At 37.8% G+C, this 19,064-nt stretch overlaps 2 long non-coding RNA genes across 3 annotated transcripts; both read left to right on the top strand.

Annotated features, from left to right (window-relative positions):
- The first annotated feature begins 4,588 nt into the window (after window positions 1-4,588).
- LOC133715011 (uncharacterized) lies at window positions 4,589-13,577 on the top strand. 2 transcript variants are annotated; one of them, XR_009848914.1, is made up of 6 exons: window positions 4,592-4,993; window positions 9,662-9,947; window positions 10,161-10,326; window positions 10,525-10,764; window positions 12,823-13,099; window positions 13,310-13,573. It is a non-coding gene; the product is annotated as an uncharacterized LOC133715011 (long non-coding RNA). The 2 variants fall into 2 exon arrangements; XR_009848913.1 differs by having other exon boundaries at window positions 4,589-4,993; window positions 10,161-10,764; window positions 13,310-13,577.
- Window positions 13,578-16,337: 2,760 nt separating this feature from the next.
- LOC133714145 (uncharacterized) lies at window positions 16,338-18,794 on the top strand. Its single transcript, XR_009848477.1, has 3 exons — window positions 16,338-16,584; window positions 18,063-18,118; window positions 18,226-18,794. It is a non-coding gene; the product is annotated as an uncharacterized LOC133714145 (long non-coding RNA).
- The last annotated feature ends 270 nt before the right edge of the window (window positions 18,795-19,064 follow it).

Below are 19,064 nucleotides of genomic sequence, written 5' to 3'. Positions count from 1 at the left end.
CTGTTCCAACTGGTATAATTTTTTCCCTCAATTTTGTGGTAATTTTTTTGGATAAAAATGAAATTAATAACCCTCGATTTAATAAGAGTCGTTGATTATTTTTCCCTTCAAATCTTAGCCCTCAAATTCAAAATTATAACGGTTGCAGTGTAAAAAAAAAAAAAGGGCGACATCTGAACCGTCCATATTCAAAATGGACGAGTCATGGCCGTCCAAAACACAACCATTGTAAACTCACAACGGGTTAGCATGGGACATGTTTGTCAGGTGAGGCCCACTATATTTGACCAATATTTTGTTTTTTTTTTTTTTGCTGAGTGTTTCAAGTTTGCAAGGGATTTATGTAAAGGGGAAATTTCATGAATAGTACCCGAAGTAAGGCCCACTACAAATTTTAGTACAGCAAGTTCCAAAACATAAACTTTGGTACATCAAATATGAAGCCCGACCCAATATACGTACACAATGTGAATGACTCCATCAGTCTGCATGCCATCACACACATAATGAAGGGCAAAATTGGTTTTTCATTTGTCAACGGGTTTCCTCTATCTAAACCTTGCACACCGACTCTGCTACCCCAAACTCTAGCAATGGCCTTCAACGACCTCTCCACCGTGTCTGCCACTGCTGACGATGAGAAGTACGGGTTCAAGAGGCCTATGCCTTTTGTCATCACTTGAAGAATCAGAAGCACCAGATTTTGATCAAGAATCATGACCCCTGTGCCTTTTGTGGCTTCGCTTCTTCCTCTTCTTATCTCCTTCATAGCCACTCTTATATCCATCACTGCTGTCATCACTTGACCCTGAGGAATAGCTCTTTGGCTTCCACCTGGATCTCTTTTCCTACTTCTTTTCCTTTCACCACCTCCAATTATAGCCCATATGCCCAATCCTACCCTCCATCATAGTCGGATTTCTCACTGGAGCTCGACCTCGACAACCTCAAAGCAATCAGAGCCCTCGGAAAGGGAGACATGGGGACCGTCTTTTTGGTCCACGATCAGAAATCTGACCCGTTCGGTGTCTGCCCTTTCGCTCCAGTCTTTGCTCCGCGCCAAGCTTAACACTGACCTGATCCAACTCTCTGGCTTCAGAAGCAGTAACAGAGGCGGTCTGGGCGGCGAAGTGGCAGAGGCTGGGGCAGTCGGAGTGGTTCGGAAGACAAGAGCCAAAGTAAGAAAAGCTTCTGGAGCCAAGACTCCTCCTTTGTAGCCGATTAGTGGTCCACTGTCGATGGTAGCATCAAATTCTGGAAGCTTCTTCTTCTTTCCAATTGAGGAACCTGAGAGCGAAACGACATGGCTTCTGGAGCTTCAGGCGAGGTTGGTTCAGAATTAAGGAGAGGGACGAGAGCGAGGTCGCCATTACTGTGAGGCCAGATAGTAGTAGAGTAGTAGTGTTTCAGAGCGAGTTTGGAGAGAGAGAGAGAGAGAGAGAGAGAGAGAGAGAGAGAGAGAGAGAGAGAGAGAGAGAGAGAGAGAGAGCTGGGTGCCCAAAATAAGAGAAGGGAGATAGTTGGGTGCTCAGAGTAAAAAATTTGAAGAGACTGTTTTACCCCTTGGTATACTACAGTTGGCACGAAGCTAATGACATCATTGACCATCGTGTATGTTTACTGGGTCAAGCTTGAAACCTCATGTACCAAAGTTTATGTTTTGGAAATTGCGATACTGAAATTCGTAGGGGTCCAAGTTCAGGACCACTTACCAAATTTTTCCCTTATATAAATGGGTATTTTTTTTGTGTATTTTTTTTTCTTTGCTGACAGAAATAAAACAAGAAACTAAAAGAAAAAACCTCTACTAACACCCCCTCTCAGCTGATCCAAATGGACGCTGGGGACACAGCAAGGGGTAAACAGAAAAACCATACATAATCATTTTGAGAATTATGAGCCAAAGATGCTAGATGATCTGCCACAAAATTCGTTTCCTTGTAAATATGCCTGAAAACAATGAAATTGAATTGTCGAGCCAACTTCCTTATATCCTGAACTAGAAGTTGAATTCGCCATGGTACTTCACATCTTCCTTGAACACAGTTGATAAGCAGTTTGGAATCACCTTCTACTAAAATATTGGAGTATTGATGAAGAAGAGCAGTGTGTTAACCATCCCTTAAACTTCTGTAACAAGAGCAATAGTCTTCCCCAACTTCTTATTAGCAGCAAATAAAGGATTGCCATTTGCATTCCTAATAACATATCCAACAGTAGCATTTCCATTTCGAACAGAACCATCAAAATTTAAGTTAACTTGATTTGTGTTAGGAGGCTGCCACTTAATATGAAAATATTGAGGAATTTTGGGACTCTGGTTCTTAGGATTTGCTTGAACATAATTTGAACCTTACAAAACTGCCTGACAAAAGCATTGATGAGGAGTAGTATTTAGATTCTGGAAAATTAATTTATTTCGAGAGTTTCAGATAGACCAAACAATCATTAAAATAGAAGGAAGATGTTCTCTAGATTCAACATTATTACTTATATGCTCAATCCATGAAATAAAAGAGTTATTTCAATTGATTGGCTTAGGATTAAGGGTTCTACACCAAACCAGTAATGCAAACTGGCAATGCATAAAAATGTGATCAACTGATTCACATCACATCACTTGAGCAAAGAGAACAAGTTGGAGATATATTATGATTGTTGATTTTAAGACCATTTTTGAATAAAGTCTAAGCAAAAATTTTAACTTTAAGGGGAATATTTAATTTCCACATCTTATTTAAAAGGACCATATTAAGAGGTTAAAGTTTATGGTCATTGATATTAAGAGGATCCTTCCAACAAACAATATTCTAAACTCTCAAATACGATAGATTTATGTTTAATTTCAAGACAGTTAGAAATATCTCTTTTAATAGAGGCAGAAATATTATTAGAAAAATAAATAGTATATTTGTGGTAATTTATTTGCTGGCCTGAAACTTTAGAAAAAAAATTTAAAATATTAAGGATATTCTTAGCAGCTGAGTGAGTAGCCTTAGCAAATATAAGACAATTATCTGCAAACAGAAACTTTAAAACTGTGAGAGGTAAGTTAAAATCACAACCTAATTTCTAGATTATTAAGAGCAATGACCAAAATATCAAGTTTCGAGGAAGTATCGATAATCCCAAAAACGAAAATTTTGACGGAAATATCGTGGATATATCGATTTCGGTAAATAATCATGAAAAATGATGAAAATTTGTAGAAAAATATGAAAATTTTAAGTGAAACTTTTAGATATGTTTGTTTTATCAATTATCTACTATGTGTGAAAAGAAAACCTTGATTAAACATTATTATATAGTGAGTTGTAATAATTTAAGATGAAACAGTAAATGCTAACTTGTCAACAATTCTTAAATTTTTTGAAATAAACATCAGGTTCACCAAATACTAAATAGAAGCATAAGAAGGATCAAAGAAGAAAGTAATGGGAGAAAGAAGTGAAGAAAGAAACTTATAGTTTAGGGCTTAGGGCCAAGAAGTGAATCAAATTTTGAACTATTTATAGAAGTGGAAATTTGAAGTTGGTAAATACTAAGGAATATATATATATTAGAATGTAGTAGAATTTAAACAAGTGCATGTGCAACAGAGTTGGTAAAGGCATTCAAAGAGTATTGAAGTGACCATGGTTCGAAACTAGGGTGACCCCTAGAAGCTTTTTGATTGGAATTTTAGTCTGAATATTAATTGATCACGTGGTGGGGACATGTGGGTTGACTTTGTTGACTTTAAATGTGAGAAAACCAGCAAATGGCTGCGGAAATCTCGCGAAAAATGGCGAGATTGTTGATATTGAAATTTCAAAAATCTGGCACTAAATTTATTTAAAGAATAAAAATATCGGCGATATTTGAATATTTATATTTAAGTCCTTGATTAAGAGTGAGATTGTCGATATTGAAATTTCGAAAATCTCTCACTAAATTTATTTGGTAAGCAAAGGAAAATATCGTCTCCTAAAAGAAACAAAAATATCGGCGTTATTTTCAAAATTTAAGTCCTTGATTAAGAGTTCTTAATAAAGGTATTGTTTTTTGTGTATGTCAGAGTGCGCATATGGGTATTTGTTCCCCACAGCATGTGCCTAGTGATATTCTATTTTAGAAAACAAAAATCACGCGTCAAAATGTAATTGGCAAATCCAGAGTGGATATCAAGATAAGATTGAAAGGAAACTGGGGCAGTAAATAAATATTCGAAAACAGTCAAAAAATACCAAACTGAAGGACTTATGACGTCAGATTTCGAATAGACAGTAGACCGCTGACGTCAGATTTCGAATAGACAGTTATGACGTCAGATTTCGAATAGACAGTAGACCGCTGACGTCAAATACCGAAGCAAAGGACTTATGACGTAAGATTCAAATAGACGAACCCAGCTGGCATTAAATTAAACATTCCCAGCTAACATTCGGTTAATAGTCAAAAGAATAAAAAATTACAGTGGAGCACGGAACCCCATGTCTCAAAGTGACAGCTGACAGCCACTGACATTAATAGATAAATTATCCTCAGCAGGCCTGCAGACAAAAAAAAGAAAAAAGAAAAAAAAAGGACAGCTCCGCGAATCTGTTGGCTTTTATCAGATAAATAAATATAAAATATCGCGCAGGTTCCGCTGAAGTTGCTCGGCCTTTGTGTCCACTTTTATCACAGCTGCCAAGTTTGTCTTGGTTTTCGATACCCACCCAGACTCGACTTTAGATTAGCACATGGAGAGATCTGATATCGAACCGTTGCTTTGCGGGTTTTAGAATTTAAAAGCTCTTCATCTGACTTGAGTGAAGAGGTCCTAGCAGCTCCCTTTCTTACTTGTACTCGTTTAATTCTATTCTTGGGCACTGCCGGATGAGATGGAGTGTCCCTACTTTCACAGATCTGTCTTAAGGCCAGGTCTTAAGGAGTTACACCCAGCCAATTTATCAAGTATGGCCTCTAGCACCGGAATTCAGTTCCTACCTGGGAGGAGTTGGCGCATCAGGTTTTGTTTTCTTACTTTTCTTTTGCACTAGTGCTAAAATCATTGAAATTGATCTGCGTTGGTGGTGAGCAGTAGCTGTTTCCCTACAAAAAAAAAAAAAGGGTAGTTAGCTAATAATATTTTGGTAAGTTAATATATTTCTTGCTTGTATAGTTTTTCTAGTAACTGAGTTCTCAAAATTCAACAATTGTTGTGGTGGTAGATTGGTTTTGTTATTTAGGTTATTGCCTTATTGGGTAGTTACTTTATTTAAGGAAAACATCACATAGTTAGTTACTTAACGGTGGAATCTATCATATAGTTAGTTACTTATCGGTGGCTCATTCCACATTGGAACATCATTCTGATCACTTAGCTATAATTTTGTCAATCACTTTAATTATTTTGTTACATCTTCTGTTAAAATCTTAGTTAAATAGAGGTTAGTTTTGAGATTTACATTTTTAGAAGGTAAATTTGTCAAAATCTCATTTAGGTCACTCCTTCTAAAGAAAGTGTAAGCAAAGTTAAGTGATATTTGTGAAATTCTCCATTTTATTTATTTTCTTAATTAAAATTTATTTGTAATTGTAACACGCGCCTTGAAATTCGTCACTATTCATTTGAGTTGGCAGTCCTCACTAGTTCACTCTCCTCTAAGTTTTGGGTCTTTTCTTCGCATTTCATCTGGCCCTGTTCTAATCACGCAAACGGTAAGTATCTGTTTTGAGTTATTGTTCAAATGTATTTCAATTGGACACAAATTGGGGAAACTTTAAGGTGGGTATAGTTTGTTCATTAGGTGTTTAGAGTTCAGATTGGATCCTATTGTTCGTCGGAAGTCAAAAACACAGGCGCCACCTCAGTCTTCGCTCCTGGGGGCGTTGCTTTAAGCGGTTACCCGCTAGTGCACTCGGGGTTCACCCCATTCGTGCTACACAAGATTGCCAACTTTTGGGTTGCTGTCTCTGTGATCCCTTTGTGGATCTGTTTTCTTTCTTTTTCTTTAGTTTTTCAGGGTTCTTAGGGTGGCTTTCTGGTGCGCTTGGATTTGTTTGTTTCATCTCCCAAACGCTTTGGTTTGGTCGATTTGCTGTGGGTTTGTCACGGCCCAAACCGGACGAGACAACGACCGCTTGCTATAAACTTAATGAATGACAGAAGCAAGCCAGGCCTAACCAATGAATTTGCATAAGAAATTCTTTTAACTACACCCTTAACAAAAACGACACAGTAAGTAATCTCCTTATTAAATAATCCTTGCAATAGAAACATAGCCACGAAACTTCGTATGGAAGGGAAATCCTAAAAATAAATAAATAAACTCTCCATGTCACGAATTGGCAAAACGTGCAATTAGCTATTCTCACGCACCCTTCCACGCAGCTATAGCTTGGCAAGGTATTATTCTAATTCCTCAGACCGACTAGCCGCTCTATGCCGATACTTTGTGTCACCTGCTACGTCCTCTTCCTCTATGTCTGAGAATAACAAGAGAAAGAAATATACGTCGATGAGCTCAGGAGCCCAGTCAGCAAACTTTATCTTAACTAGCTGGATCAAGCATGGCAAGGAATAAAAGAAGGAAGGACTCCACCAATTAAGATAAAAACAAAGGCTGTAAGGTAGAAAGCATAAATGAAAGCTTACAAGTCTCATAGAATTCTTACTATATATATAGTGTAACAAGTGAACTCAAATCGACAATGGTTAAACTATGACCACCCTTAACCCCGGTGGTTAGGTCCAATACCCACATAACACCCCGTGGTTGGGTCCAAAGTAATACCAAAGATTGGTTCTGGCGCCAGACATTTCTTACCCACGTTTACCCCCGTGGTCGGGTCCATAACCCACACTTAACCCTGTGGTTAGGTTTCTAAAACAACATAATCAACCTTAACAGTACTTCAAGAATAGAGCAACAGGAGTCTTGCCGAGCAGCAAATATTGAATATAAAGACATGTATGGAGTAGGCGTGTGTCTATGTGCTTGCGTACAGATATAAGTGTGTGTCTATGTAAGCATATATATTTATGTGTGTGTGTGTGTGTGTGTGTATATATATATATATATATATATGTACATATAAGTAAATTGTGCAGAGCATAGAAGTTTAGCTAACGGCATGCTTCCTTATGATAATTATATGATTATACATGAGTGCTAACTATGATTTTACTATAGTGCAGTGCCTATAAAATAAGGAACTATCACACCTCTATACTTGTAATTATGCAGAACAGTGCTTCATTGCCAAGAATACAATAGTCCAAAAATTCAATAGAACAAAATTGAAAACTATATATCATGACTTGCATCAGGAACACAAAAAAAAACGGCATGCTTGATCCATATTAGAATTTCCAGCATAACTCAAATATCCCACACTTCCAGAAATCAAACAATTAACTTGATTCCCTACCTCAAGCTGAGCGGAAGCATTTCAATAAACCCAAAATTTAACAACTGAAAGGAAACACCAGCTAAGGTAAAGATCACTTACAGTAATGTAGGCCAAGCACCCCCCCTCAAATCCCCACCAACCTTCTCAGCCTAAGACAATTATATGAATTCCATGAGTACTTAATGTCATCTCCCAGAATTCATCACTAGAATACCCAGATTTGGATTTCGTTGAAAGACCTTAAAATGATGGCAATTCCATAAATCCAAACCCAGAATTAATCGAATGCGTCTAAAATACACAATGAAGCCTTACTAAGGGGATTCGAGCACGAATTTACCTTTGGCACCCAATCTTGGAGTTCCTCTTCTTTCCCCCAAATCACTAACTCCGTCTTCTGTGTCTATCAAAAACCCAACCGTGAAATCAGAAAATCAAGATGGCAATAAACCCTCCTACCTAGTGGCCAAATACCAAAAAGCCCTTAAACAAACCCCCTCTTTTTTTTTTTTTTTTTTTTTTTTAACCCCGGTTGTTACAGGGTTCATCCTGCTGCACTCTGCTTGTGGCCGCGACTCTTCGACGGCTGATGGTTTGGGTGCTCTGATTGAGCCTCCCTGGTTTAGGCTCATGTCCTTCTTCTGGTCATGGTCTTTCTGTGGTTGGTCTGTGTACTTGTCTCCCCAAGTTTCGATCTTTGCGGCGGTGCTGCGCTGCGTTTCGATTTTTGCTTGTTGCTGGGTGGTTGCTTGGTTTGTACTGTTTGTGGACTTGCCTGTTGGGCTTTTGTTTCTGTTTTCTCTTGGTTGGCCCAGTTGGGCCTTCCCTTGTATATGTAATTGTGTACTGTTCTTTGTAATCTTATATAATCTTTAAGCCAGAAAAAGATTAGGGATCTTATCCGGTATTATAACTTTATTCAATCTTTTTTTATCAAGTAGACTTTATTCAATCTTGATTTGTACTAGTTAATTTGGTTTGGTGATCTGTACCGGTTAGTACGGATAAATTCTTACTGAATTTTTTGCCTTCCAAAGTTCAGAAAGATTTGACAACTTGGATTCCTGTAGAATTGGTGATGAACGACTGGTTTAAATGACAGTTCAGTGTTTAAAGCTGAATGGTTTAGGCCCACTATGTTTGTTTCTTTCTTGTTTCGTTTGGGCCTTTTGGGCCTATGTTGTCTACTTACGTTTCTATCTGGAAGACCTAGTTGTCTTTCTTGTGTAATAGGGTCTCTTCTTTAATATATCAATTCTTGTTGTTTGCCAAAAAAAAAAAAAAAAGCTGAATGGTCGCTTATAAGCATAAAGTTTATTTTCATACCAATTCGAAAATGGAAGCATGCTTTTGCTCAAGCTATCAATGAAGAGTTTGAAGTTTTGCAAACTTGTAGGGTTAGATTGAGTTAGTTTTATCTGTTGTTCTTCTAAATTTTGTATCACATTGCACTTTTATTTGTTGCCTTTTTGTCTTTTCTACTTTAATCTATGTAGAGATATATATTTGAGGGGTAAGGCTCATATGTACTTAAATATATGATGCCCTGATATTTGTGCCTCATATTTGAAGTATCTATTTGAATTACTGTTCAATTTCGTTCTTTTGATTGCTAGTGTACAAATTACAGTTTATTATTGGAGTTAAATTCCTAGTAAAATTGAAGATTATCTCAGGCCTTCCTATTGCTAAATTTGACATAATCTACTCTATTTATTGAACTACATAATGTGTTGATATCTGTGCCAAATATATCACTCTTAGATATTTAATATCATAATCATACATATTTAGTTATTTCTAGCATAAGGAAAATGCAGCTATATCCCGCAAAATTTGAAAAAAGATTAGATATTGTAGCTACATTGAGGAATATGCAGTTATGATAGGATTTCTTCGTATGTTGGTAACTACTTTTTTCTATGACCAAATTAACATACAAATTTAGAGGCTTTAAGGGATCTGTATCGAATGGTAGCAAGGGAAAGTGTTTTTCCTTACAATATTAACATACAGCTTGATAACCCTCCATCATAGTTAAAACAAACAATATTACTAAAAGGCATGTCAACACTGAAAATTTTTCTGATACAAGGAGAAAAAGAATTCTCACTTTACGCAGATAATTCATTTTCCACACTGTATTGGAACTGTAACTTTATATGTTTCCTTTCAATTGTATGTTTTGTCTTAGTTGTATTATGTAGATCATACAGTATATGTATAATCTCTACTTTTGGTTTTTGAACTGACTACTAATAAACTTATTCTTATAATACAGAATTCATGACATCAAGGAGGGTTACTACGCAGGATGCCTTTGCACCCCCTCCTCCTCCTCCTACTTCAACATCTGTATCATGTAATCCTGATAGTAGGGTTATATTATGTTCAAGACAGGCAGCCTTTTCCCCACTTGAGCGTAACCATGTCCCCAGCAATGGTTCTAGAGGGGATTTGCTTCCCTTTGACTGTATCACCAACACTGGTGCTAGAGAAGACTCCCGTCCCCCTGACCTTGTCACTAACAATGGTGCCCCAAGAGAAACCCTTCCCAAGTTGCAAAGGTAGGGCTTCAAATGTCATTTTGCTTGTTTCACTCTTATATTGAAGTTGTGGCATGGAATTGTATACATGGTGGCGGGTTGGAAATTATGGTGGCATGGATTTAAGGTGTTGTTATTCATAGTTCATACTATGAAACTTGGAAGTTTGGATTCATTCTTCTCTTACAACGTGTATTATCATATTTTGCTAATGTAGAAATTTTTATTGTACAGGAAAAATAAATGGTGCACTTGTTTCACTGGATGATGAAATTTTGGTTCATAGTGTAGAGGGACAATGGGATAAATTTGCCGGAGAATTTAGCTAAGAGGACCAAAATGCATATGTGGACTTCGTACTGTATTTCTTTTGTTGTCAGGTTTTAATTTATGAACTCCTGTAAGTGCACGAGTCATCAAGTTTAGTTTTTTTTTTTTTTTTTTTAATTTTTTTGGTCAACTGAAATTTCCCTTAACAAGGCCAAGAGAAACAAGACAGCCTAATAGAAAAGGCCCACCCAACAAGCTTCTCACAGATTGAGAATACGATTCCTGTTCCAACTGTAATTGTAACACGCGCCTTGAAATTCTTTGTTAGGCCTTTCTGCCTAGGCTCAAGAAAGGGCTCCTTTCATGCAAAAGACGTTCCAGTCAGTGGATTTACGTACCGGGTTGAGTAGGCTCAAGCCCAGCCCGGAATGGAAAGATTGAGTCGTTCGAGGATTGTGCGGCACTCGTCACTATTCATCTGAGTTGGCGGTCCTCGCTCTTTCACTCTCCTCTAAGTTTGCGGTCTTATCTTCTCATTTCATCTGGCCCTGTTCTAATCACGCAAGCCGTAAGTATCTGTTTTGAGTTATTGTTCAAATGTATGTATTTCAATTGGATACAAATTGGGGGAACTTTTAGGTGGGTATAGTTTGTTCATTAGGTGTTTAGAGTTCAGATTGGATCCTATTGTTCGTCGGAAGTCAAAAACACAGGCGCCACCTCAGTCTTCGCTCCTGGGGGCGTTGCTTTAAGCGGTTACCCGCTAGTGCACGCGGGGTTCACCCCATTCGTGCTACACAAGATTGCCAACTTTTGGGTTGCTGTCTTTGTGATCCCTCTGTGGATCTGTTTTCTTTTTCTTTAGTTTTTCAGGGTTCTTAGGGTGGCTTTCTGGTGCGCTTGGATTTGTTTGTTTCATCTCCCAAACGCTTTGGTTTGGTCGATTTGCTGTGGGTTCATCCTGCTGCACTCTGCTTGTGGCCGCGACTCTTCGACGGCTGATGGTTTGGGTGCTCTGATTGAGCCTCCCTGGTTTAGGCTCATGTCCTTCTTCTGGTCATGGTCTTTCTGTGGTTGGTCTGTGTACTTGTCTCCCCAAGTTTCGATCTTTGCGTCGATTTTTGCGCTGCGTTTCGATTTTTGCTTGTTGCTGGGTGGTTGCTTGGTTTGTACTGTTTGTGGACTTGCCTGTTGGGCTTTTGTTTCTGTTTTCTCTTGGTTGGCCCAGTTGGGCCTTCCCTTGTATTTGTAATTGTGTACTGTTCTGTGTAATATAAGATAATCTTTAAGCCAGAAAAAGATTAGGGATCTTATCCGGTATTCGTACTGTTAACTTTATTCAATCTTTTTTTATCAAGTAAACTTTATTCAATCTTGATTTGTACTAGTTAATTTGGTTCGGTGATCTGTACCGGTTAGTACGGATAAATTCTGACTGAATTTTTTGCCTTCAAAGTTCAGATAGATTTGACAACTTTGGAGAGATTGAACTTGGATTCGTGTAGAATTGTTGATGAACGACTGGTTAAAATGACAGTTCAGTGTTTAAAGCTGAATGGTCGCCTATGCTTTTAAAGTTTATTTTCATACCAATTAGAAAATGGAAGCATGCTTTTGCTCAAGCTATCAATGAAGAGTTTGGCCTTCATTGGATTAAAAAAAAAAAAAATGAAGAGTTTGAAGTTTTGCAAACTCGTAGGGTTAGATTGAGTTAGTTTATCTTTTGTTCTTATAAATTTTGTATCACATTGCACTTTTATTTGTTGCCTTTTGTCTTTTCTAGCTTAGTCTTTGTAGAGATATATATTTGATGGGTAAGGCTCATATGTACTGAAATTTATGATGCCTTGTGCCGCATGTTTGAAGTATCTATTTGAATTATTGTTCAAATTTGTTCTTTTGATTGATAGTTACAAATTACAGTTTATTATTGGAGTTAAATTCATAGTAAAATTGAAGATTATCTCAGGCCTTCTTATTGTTAAATTTGACAAAATTTGCTCTATTTTTTGAAATACATAATGTGTTGATATCTGTGCCAAATATATCACTCTTAGATATTTAATATCATAATCATACATATTTAGTTATTTCTAGCATAAGGAAAATGCAGCTATATCCTTCAAATTTTGAAAAAAAAAAAAAAAAAAGATTAGATATTGTAGCTACATTGAGGAATATGTAGGTTATGACTGGATATCTTCTTATGTTGGTAAGTACTTTTTTCTATGATCAAATTAATATACAAGTTAAGAGGGTTTAAGGGATCTGTATCAAATGCTAGCAAAGCAAAGTGTTTTTCCTTACAATAAGTATGTTTGAGTTGGGGCACCTGATTAATCTTAAAACAGAACAGCTTGATAACTGTCCATCATAGTTAAAACAAACAATATTACGAAAAGGCATGTGGACACTGAAAATTGTTCTGATACAAGGAGAAAAAGAATTCTCACTCACTATACGCAGATCATTCATTTTCCACACTATTGGAACTGTAACTTTATATGTTTCCTTTCAATTGTATGTTTTGTCTTAGTTGTCTTTTTATTATGTAGATCTTCTGTATATGTATAATCTCTGATTTTTGGTTTTTTAACTGACTACTAATAAACTTCTTATAATACAGAATTCATGACATCAATGAACTTTACTAGGCAGGATGTCTTTGCTCCTCCTACTACTTCAACATCAGTATCATCTAATCCTGATAGTAGGGTTATATCACGTTCGAGACAGGAGACCTTTTCCCCACTTGAGCATAACCATGTCTCCAGCAATGGTTCTAGAGGTGAGTCACTTCCCCTTGACGGTGTCACCAACAATGGTGCTAGAGAAGACTCCCTTCCCCCTGACCTTGTCACTAACAATGGTGCCCCAAGAGAAACCCTTCCCAAGTTGCGAAGGTAGAGCTTCAAATGTCATTTTGCTTGTTTCACTCTTATACTTGTGGCATGGAATTGTATACTGCTACATGGTGGTGGGTTGGAAATTATGGTGGCATGGATTTAAGCTGTTGTTATTCATAGTTCATATTATGAAACTTGGAAGTTTGGATTCATTCTTCTCTTACGTGTATATCATATTTTGCTAATGTAGAAATTTTTATCGTGCAGGAAAAATAAATGGTGTTGTTTCACTGGATAATGAAGTTTTGGTTCATAGTGTAGAGGATGCTGGACAATGGGATAAATTTGCCGGAGAATTTAGCTAACAAGGCCGAAATGCATGTGGACTTCATATTGTATTTCTTTGGTTGTCAGGTTTTAATTTATGAACTCTTGTAAATGCACGAGTCATCAAATTTAGTTTTTTTTTATTTTTTTATAATTTTTTTAAATATTTTTTTAATTTGGGTCAACTGAAATTTCCCTTAACAAGGCCAAAAGAAACAAGACAGCCTAATAGAAAAGGCCCACCCAACAAGGTTCTCACAGTTTGAGAATACGATTCCTGTTCCAACCGGTGATCGATAACCTGCATGGCTGCATCTGATCCCAACTGAATTGACCAAACGTAGCTGTCAATTAAGCTGTCAATTATTTGTGGTTTTAGAATGTGAAAGGCAATTGAAAATTGCCTAAGTCGATGATTCAAATTTGGGATTTTGTGAACAATTGACAAGAAATGAAAAAAGATATTAAAGATGAGTCAAGAAAATAATAAAGGTTGTTTCAACCCAAATTAACATTTTCCTGACAAGGGGATGTCTCGGAGGAAACTGGCCAATATCGGTGGCCTAAATCATATATTTTCTACAAGTTCGGAATATATTATTTAGAGACTAAATAAAGTCTACTTGGAGACCAAACCATCTTGCGGCAAATCGTGATATTTATTTATTTACTAGTAAACTATCAAGGATTTCATAATTAATTATCCTATCAAGAATTTGAAAATTAATTATCCTTGATAATTAATGATAATTTGCTTGCTTAACAAGATGGTACAAGATTGAATATTGATATACAAGCTGCACCTATTGGATCAGATTACGTGGGCTACTTGCATGTTACTCATATATGGCGATTAAGGAGTAATGCACGTGGAACAGTTTGGGTAAGAATCAATCATCCTTAATTGCTTTTAACAAGGAATATATACATGCAATACGTGCATATCCAAGAGTTGGATTCTAAAGCAATTATCTTGCCTAGAAGGTAGCTGTCATAGAGGCAACCTATTATTGCCTGTGATATGTTATCAAAACTAGTAAGTGTTTTGATTGGATTCAGAGCCAATAACTGTGGCCTAAAATATAGTATATCCTTTGAAGGTATTTAAGTCCTGTTAGGAAGGTGAATCCGCATGATGTAGCCTATATATAAAGAGGCTAAAGCGAAATACTACACAAACAATCTCTCAATCAACTAATCGCACAGATTATCAAGCCTCCCCAGAGCAACCTCAACAAAAGTTGAACCCAGAGATAGTCAAGGTGACGCCTTGATACTGTGAAGCTAAAGTGACGCTTTAGCAACAACTGTGCTTTCTCCTCCTTCCCAATGATTGCTCTACTCAACCTATAACGTTGAGTATCGATACTGTGACGCAAAAGATCACACCAAAAGTCCTTATCCGTAAGGCAAAAGAAAAACCTTGTGAAGAGGTTGGTGCTCTCCTCGTCCACAAGCTTGAAGAGAAGTTAGGTCCAAGACAACCAGCCCAAACAACTCGCACCCCATGGTGCTGGTACACCGTGCATCATTAGCAAAAGAGACTGTTTGCGTAGCCTCCTTGGGCCAGCCAAACAAAGGTAAAAAAAATGATTTTTTAAGAGTTGTCGATCAATGACAACGATGGACAAGCTACCGTCACAATCCTACACTACAAGAAAAAGGTGCATTTGCGACACTGGTTCTGCGACAGATACACTAAATTGTCGCAAGTATAAACATTTTACCTCCTAAATAATAGGGCGAAACTATTTACTACATGAGTTTAAGTAATGTCACATTTGTTGTCGTATATACTGCTTATATCGCACACTCGGGGAAAAAAAATAAAAAATAAACGGAACAAGGTTTTCCAAATACACGATCTTCTTCCGCCAAAAAAAAAAAATACACGATCTTCTCTCAATCTGACCATCAAAGCCCCAAAAACAAACTCCTATCCTAGTTAGATCTAAACCGCCTGCAACCAAGCAAGAATTTGATCTTCCAATCCGTATGAGCCCACAATCCGGTACACTCCTTCGCATCCCCTCTCCGATGAGTGAGACCAGCAGTTCTGATTGAAAACTTGAGATATGCCAGAGTACCCCCGCTCAAAGTTTCTGCTGTGTTCGGGCTTCATTGGGGCAATTTCTCGAGCAATTGGCGTGCAACCCTAAACTGGTACGAACCCATTTTCCTTTAGAATTCTCTTCACCCATTATCTTATTTGCCCCCATTTTGTCCGGTTGCAGAGTTCATTTTACTTTCAGTTTCTTCAATTGCTGGGATATGATGTATAAATGTCTCCTACTTTGTAATTCTGTCAACTACAAGAAAAACAAACTCAATCACTTTAGGTTTTATGGATCTCAGTGTGATATTACAGTCCATGTATTGCTGTGAGTTCAGGAATATCTTCACATTTCGGCTGACAGAGCAACCGTGCTAATAATGCTCTGTTTTATATGTTGGTTCTGAGATCACGAGAGATCAAAAGTCTAACCTTCAATTTCTATCTAGTCGTTCCTATTTTCTTTCTTGTGTCTCAGGTACAATTTACTTTGGCTTAATTTGATTGCTGGTTAAAAGGGAATTGTAGTTTGGTTCAATTTCTATGAATTTTGGTTGAGATTTTTTAGTTTGAATAATGTGTTTTTCTGGTTTTCATGTTGCCCCATTTTCAAATGCCTTGGGTTCCTATATATATGGAGTTTCGGATTTCTCACTAGAGCAACATCACTGCAAGAAGGTAATTTTGACTTTGATAATTTCAGTTATTGGTTTAGCAATTGAGTTTGGTTTTCTTATTGAATGGTTCTAATTCCAGGTTTAACAATTGATCCATTGCCATCACTATGTGGAAGAATAAACAAGGGACTGCAAGATTAAGGTGTTGTATAAATCTGGATATGCTTTCCATTTCTCTTTATTTGTTTATTAATTTTTTCCATTTCTCTTTAATTTGTTTCATGGAACAAGAAGTATACCTTGGAGAGAATGTTTGCAAACCAGCTACTCAAATGTGCAAAAGATCAATTATCATTTAGGGCCGTGACTCAGATCTCCAATGCTGCAAATTGTTCTCATGTCATAAATACAAATTCTTGGTCTGACAGTGGTCATGTTTGGCCACACTGGGCAATACCAAACCAGTACCAAAGATAGATCTGCATCCTGTCATCAAGGTGCTATTTTCCGAGTGCAGCATGCAACAGCACTGAGTCTCAACTAAGGTTGGTTTAATATTTCAGCTCTTTATATGTTTTAATGAGTCATATAAAATAGGACTAAATACTTGTTACTCCTCAAACTTTGCCCTGAAAAACAGTTTAGTCCCTCGTCTTTTAAATTAAACCGGATAGTCCTTACTCTTTGCAAATCTCACACAACAGGTCCAAAATGACATTTATACCCCTCACTTCCTTTTTTTATATATTTTTTTATTTTTCTTTCTTTTTTTATTTTATTTTTTATTTTATTTTACGTTTTCTGCTTAACTCTCCCTCTCTCTCCCTCGACCTCAACATCTCCTCCGCCCACTTCGGCCGTCTGGTTGAGTTTCTCCACACCGACGTCTTGAACGACGTCGTTTGCCCAGCGTAGGAGCACGACAGCCATGTGAGCCTAACGTAGCAGCCAGGCAAGCATAGCAACCCCGCGCACAGCAGGCATGTGTGCACGCAGCACAGCCTCGTCACACCACTCTGCCCAACTCAACCAAACCTTAGAGACCAATTCCACCATCTCCACCCAGCTCCGATCCCATTTTACCAAAAAAGAAAAAAGAAGAAGAAAGAAAATAATTGCTTTGGGCACCCAGAGAAAAGCTCTGGGCACCCGGTTTATCATTCTCCTCTGCCACTAGCCTAAGTCGAGCTCCGGAGAGCTGGGTCGAGCACCGGAGGTCGAGAGCCGGAGGTCCTGGGTCGAGCACCAGAGGGAATAGACCAACCGTCCCAAATCATCCGGTCACCAAAATCATCTTCCGGTGATGTGGATCCTCTTCCTCTGTTGCCGGTCACCAAAATCGTCTTCGGGTCCGGAATCGAGGCTGGGCCTTGTCGATCAGAATTGGAGGCGTCGGGTTGAGAAGGATGATAGAGAGAGAGAGAGAGGTGGCGTTTGGAGAGTGTCGGGTTGCAGAAGAACGTTGATGTCGCCGGCGCGGAGTCTCGATCTCGTTTTGGGTGGAGTGGGGTCCGATGCCGAGGTTGGAGAGGAGTGCGGCGTTGTTTTGGGTGGAGTGGACCATCGGAGAATAGGGCGGGGCCGTCGCTGTGGAAGAGAAAAGGCGGGTCATCGTTGCTGAGCGAGAGAGAGAAAGAGACAGAGAGAGTAAAAAAGAGAGAGAGAGAGAGAGAAAAAAAAAAGAGAGAGAAAAATAATATAGAAAAAGGAAGTGAGGGGTATAAATGTCATTTTGGAATTGCAAAGAATAAGGACTATCCGGTTTAATTTAAAAGACGAGGGACTAAACTGTTTTTCAGGGCAAAGTTTGAGGAGTAACAAGTATTTAGTCCTATAAAATATGCAATACACATCCTGAAAAGTGTTCCTAGAGTAGCCTTAGTACATACAAGAATATAATTTTCTCAGTTATTGTTTTTCTTTTCATTGTCTATTGAGGGTTTTGTTCATTGCTTGCCCTCCCAATGTTTGTTGTCTTCTTAATTATCTACAGTTAAGTATATGTTGCTTGAATTGGTTATAGGTGTATTCATTTGAGAGGCAACTTCCATCCTTGAAGAACAAGTGAACAACCAATTGGTAAGCTACTAAGCTGCTTGATTTCAGAGTTTATTATTGGGAAGGAATGATATGCAGATGTTATGTGCCTAGAGAAATCTTGATCATGCTTTGTGCATTTGTGACAGGATATTGCAGGTTCAATTGATGACAAATATGCGAAATTTCCACATTAATTTGGATGTAGAAAGCTACTTTACATACTGTACATGCCCATATCACTACTTTGAATAATAATATTTGTCTGACATTAGAATATAATTTTTTTGTGTAAACATTTACATCAGCTATGATGTTTATTTGTTATGAGTGAAAGGTACTTTTAATACACATGCAAATGGTGTTTACTTGCTAGATCCCTATGAAGTGAAAGATCAGAACCTCTTATTGCGACAATCATTTTTGACTGTCGCAGTTTTTTTTATTACCCCACAAAGTATTTGCGACGGATAAAAAGTGTCGCATCTTTGTCGCAAAAGGTTTTTACGACGCTTGTTTACGCGTCGTATTTAATGAAACTATTTATGACATAAATTATTGCGACACTTGAAGAAACGTCGCAAAACCGTCGCGAAAGGTATTTGCGACGCCTCTTAAAGCGTCGTAAAAAACAAAAAAGTATTTGCTACACGATTTATGACGACGCTTCAATAAGCGTCGCAAAACCGTCGCAAAAAGTTATTTGCGACGTTTTTTGCTTTTTTTACGACGGTTTTCATATGTCGCAAAAGACTCATTCTAGGGAAGTTTTTTTTCCTACTCACTCACAATAACTATTTTTTTTTAGACTATTTTGCCCTTACTCCTTTGTCACATAGAGAGAGAATGAAAGAGACCAATTTGGACCGAGCGTAACCAATTTGGGCCGAATGATTTTTGGACCGAGCTTAACCAATTTGGGCCGAATTATCAGCCTGTACCGAGCATCAGCTTCGGCTCGGCTACAGTATGAGAATTTTCATACCGT

The sequence above is a fragment of the Rosa rugosa genome, chromosome 6, assembly GCF_958449725.1.
Source record: "Rosa rugosa chromosome 6, drRosRugo1.1, whole genome shotgun sequence".
NCBI lineage: Eukaryota > Viridiplantae > Streptophyta > Magnoliopsida > Rosales > Rosaceae > Rosa > Rosa rugosa.
The sequence above is the reverse complement of the archived record's forward strand: the minus strand, read 5'-3'. Positions and strand labels throughout refer to the sequence as shown.